Source organism: Octopus bimaculoides, chromosome 27 (assembly GCF_001194135.2).
Source record: "Octopus bimaculoides isolate UCB-OBI-ISO-001 chromosome 27, ASM119413v2, whole genome shotgun sequence".
Lineage (NCBI taxonomy): Eukaryota > Metazoa > Mollusca > Cephalopoda > Octopoda > Octopodidae > Octopus > Octopus bimaculoides.
Genome location: NC_069007.1, coordinates 18,048,122 through 18,052,975, shown reverse-complemented (window position 1 = coordinate 18,052,975; position 4,854 = coordinate 18,048,122). Strand labels below are relative to the sequence as shown.

The window sequence follows — 4,854 nt, the reverse complement described above, 5'->3', positions numbered from 1 at the left end:
ATACGTCTCCTAAATCAGGACTGACTGACCTAGGGCTAAACAATAAGTCTACATCAACAATACCCAGGCGGGATGATCACGGTTGGAATGTCGTGGATTATGTCTGCGAAGGAATCTTGTGTTGTGGCTGGATCTGCTAGAAATAGTAGTCAAATCTACCTCAAGTTACATCGGCGTACGTAGTCACGGTTGGATTGGCTGTGATCATATACGTCTCCTAAATCAGGACTGACTGACCTAGGGCTAAACAATAATAGTCTACATCAACGATACCCAGGCGGGATGATCACGGTTGGAATGTCGTTGGTTATGTCTCCGAGGGAATCTTGTGTTGTGGCTGGATCTGCTAGAAATAGCAGTCAAATCTACCTCAAGTTACATCGGCGTGCGTAGTCACGGTTGGATTGGCTGTGATCATATACGTCTCCTAAATCAGGACTGACTGACCTAGGGCTAAACAATAAGTCTACATCAACAATACCCAGGCGGGATGATCACGGTTGGAATGTCGTGGATTATGTCTGCGAAGGGATCTTGTGTTGTGGCTGGATCTGCTAGAAATAGCAGTCAAATCTACCCCCAAGTTACACCGTGACTTGAAAGTAAAAAACGTAAAAACAAAAATAAAAATAGACATTAAGAGGTCTAAAAAAGGGGATAGTCACGGTTGGATCGTTTTTAAACCATATACTTGCCGTACAAAGGCAGAGAATGTTTATATTATGAGATAGTTAAATAAACAACGACCACGAAACCTCCCGTCCACGCCATCTTACAGGGTATATATACAAATATCTCCCTTTACGGGTGTATTATACATACATTTGTATAGTTAAGTCAGTGACATGTATGTAGAGAAATGCAGTAGGTGTATATAAAAAGGGAAAAGATGGATATAAAAGGCTGGACTCACCCAGAGACATGTCTATCTTATCCGCCATCTTCGCGACGTCTAGTATCTTGTTGTTGTCGGAAATGGACGGAAAACAACGAATTATTCCGGAAGCGCGCGCACACACACACACACACACACACGCAACCAGCAACAGCCGCGACGTGGAGGGAAGGGCAGGCAGGCCGGTCGATCGTACGGGTCTGCCAGAAATAGCAGCAACGTTTCAAAGTCTCTCTCAAATAATAAACACTTAGTGTTCTATAAAATATGTGGAAGATACATATTCATAATGTCTGAAAGAAAAATCAGAAAGGGAAAAAAAACAATAAATAAAATATATAAAACAAGTATTGATGAAGCTGAAAATGGTTTGGGTTGAAAATGTAACGAAGCATAAAAAGAGATGAATTAAATTATTATCAATATAATTAAAATATATATAATTAAAAGTAATTTAAAATGATATTATAAAATATTATGTAAGAGAAGTAAAAAAAAAAATTATACTTTAAAAAGAATTTTTTAAAAATTATTTCTCCACATCTCGGCGTTCGGTTCACTACGACACTGGTTACGACATCGAACGTGGCGTTGTCGGAGACAACGTCACCCTCTCACTATTACTCTTTATACTTTCCTCTATCTGTCTCTCTCAATCTCTCACTTTCCATCTCCAACACCCTCTCTCATATTATTTGTTTCTCTTTGTCAATCACTTACTATATTTGTGTTGTTCACTCTCACTCCCTCTTACTGTCACTTCCCCTTTCCCTCCTACACCACTTAGTGTCTCTCTCTTACACACAGATACGCCCTCTCTTTGCCTGTCTTTCTCTTTTCGTTTTCTTACAATTTGTGTCATTCTCTCTCTCTCTCTCTCTTTTTCTCTCCCTTACACCTTTTGCTGTCTCTTTATCTTTTTCTCTTTAACACACTTCCATTATCCTTGTATTTCTCTCTCTCACACCCTCTTCTTCTGTATCTGTCTTTCTAACATCCCGTCTATCTTTGCGCGCGTGTGTGTGTGTGTCTCTCTCTCTCACCCCATCACTCTTTTACTCTGTATGTACCCTCTACCGTCTCTGTAGATATTTCTCTCACATCTTCTTTCTATCTCTTTGAATCTTTCTCATTCCCACTCTCTCTGTCTCTGTGTATCTCTATCTCATACCCTCTTGATATCTCCGTATCTCTCGTTATCTCTGTATCTCTTACTCTCTCTCTCTCTATAATATCTATCTATATATATATAAAAAAAAGTCTCTTCCTCCTCCTCTCACTATATTTGTAGCTCTCTCTTGCCCACACGCTCTTTTTTCTCTCTCTTTCTTTTTTCTCTCCTCTCTTTTTAAATTCTACGGAAAATACCGAAAGTTTACAAATGTTTTAGTAGGACAAATTGTGTCGGGTCCAGTAAAAAACTCCGATCGAGTAACGTTACCCACGCAATTAGTCAATTAAACCTCTCTCAAGGAAATGTTTAAATTCTTTTATAATTAATTTATTTTAGATTCTAAACTTTAGAATCTAAAACATATAAGTAATAATAAAACTTTTTACTAAAGGCACAAGTCTAAAATATTGGAGAGGACTGACCGATATTGTCACAGGTGCCCTGGGAATGACAGCGAAACGGGCTGATTACTACCTAGCTCAGATACCAGGAAACTCCCAAATGGCTGAGGTTCAAAAGATAGTGCTCATGGGAACTGCCCATATTCTACGTAAAATACTGTCTATGTGATCTCAAATTTTAAAACAAACACATAATTTTCTTATGGTTTCTTAAACATTCTCTAGAACAACACTGTACAAATCCAAATATATGGTACCCTAGGCATAACACCTACATGAACTTCTAACTTGTTGTCTCTTGAGGTCTCTGGGTGAGACTTGGATCCAACTTGTACAAATGCAAAGCAAAAGTCAAACATATAATAATAATAATAATAATAATAATAATAATAATGATGATAATAAATTATAATTCTCTAGAACAACACTATGTACAAATCCAAATGTATGGTACCCAAGGCATAACACCTACATGAACTTCTAACTTGAGGTCTCTGGGTGAGACTTGGATCCAACTTGTACAAATGCAAAACAAAAGTCAAACATAAAATAATAATAATAATAATAATAATAATAATAATAATAATAATAATAATAATAATGTTGAGAATATCAGATGTGAGTGAAGTGAGTTTTGTTTTTTATTCACAGAATTAATTATACAACATGGAAAAAATAATTGAAATAAAAAAAAAAAATAGACATTTAAGTGAAATATATAATAATATCAACATATTATAATTGTTTGTAGCATAGGTAGAAGGCCATAAATATATAAGGGAGAATGGGGAGTGCAGTCGATAGCATCGACCCCAGTAGATCACTGGTACTTTATTTTATCGACTCTGGAGGGATGTGAAAGGCAAAGTTGACCATGAAGGGATTTGAACTCAAAAATCTAAAGGGTCGGAACTAAATACTGCAAGACGTTATCTGATGCTCTACCGATTACACCAACCCAACACCCTTGTGTTAGTGTATATATCAGCATATTGTGTGTGTGCGTATGTATACATATATGTCAGGATATTGGTGTGTGTGTATGTATCTCTCTTTTACTTGTTTCAGTCATTTATGATATAAGCCTCTTGTTTTAAACTGATCTAAAACTCCTTCCTTCAAAATTTTTGTCTTAATATATCTTCTCAACACCAGCTGAATAACGACAAAGATAGTTTACTAAGCCCTTTATTTTCAAAACTGGAACAAAAGTAGTAGGCGCAGGAGTGGCTGTGTGGTAAGTAGCTAGCTTACCAACCACATGGTTCCGGGTTCATCCCCACTGCGTGGCACCTTGGGCAAGTGTCTTCTAGTATAGCCCCGGGCCGACCAAAGCCTTGTGAGTGGATTTGGTAGACAGAAACTGAAAGAAGCCCGTCGTATATATGTATGTATGTGTGTGTATATGTTTGTGTGTCTGTGTGTGTCCCCCCAACATCGCTTGACAACCGATGGTGGTGTGTTTATGTCCCCGTAACTTAGCAGTTCGGCAAAAGAGACCGATAGAATAAGTACTAGGCTTCCAAAAAGAATAAGTCCTGGAGTCGATTTGCTCGACTAAAGGCGGTGCTCCAGCATGGCCGCAGTCAAATGACTGAAACAAGTAAAAGAGTAAAGAGTATTTCAGCAGAAATATCCTCATCGTATGATTTGACTTCTTCCAGATCTTCCCATCATGTAGGCCTTGATGGAAACCACCCTCAGTTCTATGGTACAAACTCCCCGTCTTAAAACCATCTTAATTAACCCTTAATTAATTAATTAATTAATAAGCTTTCACATTATTCTGTCCAATGCAATGTCTATTTATTTGCATTGTTATGAATTACCCATGTATTATCTCAATGGGATTTCAATGATGTGATTATTTATTTTTAGAATTACATTATAGGGTAGGTGTGAGTGGCTGAATACGATCAGTCACTACATAAAACCAGCAGAATATTTGGGCTGGATATGGCCGGTTTAAATGCTAAAGGGTCAAAACCTTCTCTCAAAATTTCATGTTAATTTATCTTCTAAACACTAGCTTAATAACAAAATTATTTCACTAAATTCTTCATAATTTTCAAAGTGAATTGAAACAAGGGTAGTTTATTTTAACAGAAATATCCCATGAAGTAAAGATTGTTTGCCAACAAAACATGGCAGTCCTGGTTTAGGACGAATGTTGCTGTAATTTAGCCCCAGGAGAATCGTCTCCAGCTGGCTATATGACATGATCTGTGTCCTTATATTTTCAACACAGATCGTGTCGTATAGCCAGCTGGAGATGATGTCTCTTGGGGTTAAATTACAGCAACATTCGTCCTAAACCAGGACTGCCATGTTATGTTGGCAAACAATCTTTACTCCAAAGCATGGTTGCTGAATATCTCTCGTTG

General features: G+C 37.4%; 2 protein-coding genes and 1 long non-coding RNA gene across 4 annotated transcripts in view; 1 reads left to right on the top strand and 2 right to left on the bottom strand.

Annotated features, from left to right (window-relative positions):
* LOC106875335 (uncharacterized) overlaps positions 1 to 1,532 on the bottom strand; it is an 8,051-nt gene extending 6,519 nt beyond the window's left edge. The window contains exons 1-2 of the long non-coding RNA XR_001410107.2: positions 1,403 to 1,532; positions 914 to 1,188 (exon numbers count right to left, since the gene is read on the bottom strand). This is a non-coding gene — a long non-coding RNA (uncharacterized LOC106875335). The remainder of the gene's footprint in view (positions 1 to 913; positions 1,189 to 1,402) is intronic.
* Positions 1 to 4,854, bottom strand: part of LOC106870157 (collagen alpha-1(XII) chain) — a 490,284-nt gene that overhangs the window by 157,833 nt on the left and 327,597 nt on the right. The gene's annotated exons all lie outside the window — the stretch shown is intronic.
* LOC106868389 (uncharacterized) overlaps positions 1 to 4,854 on the top strand; it is a 437,000-nt gene that overhangs the window by 138,376 nt on the left and 293,770 nt on the right. The gene's annotated exons all lie outside the window — the stretch shown is intronic.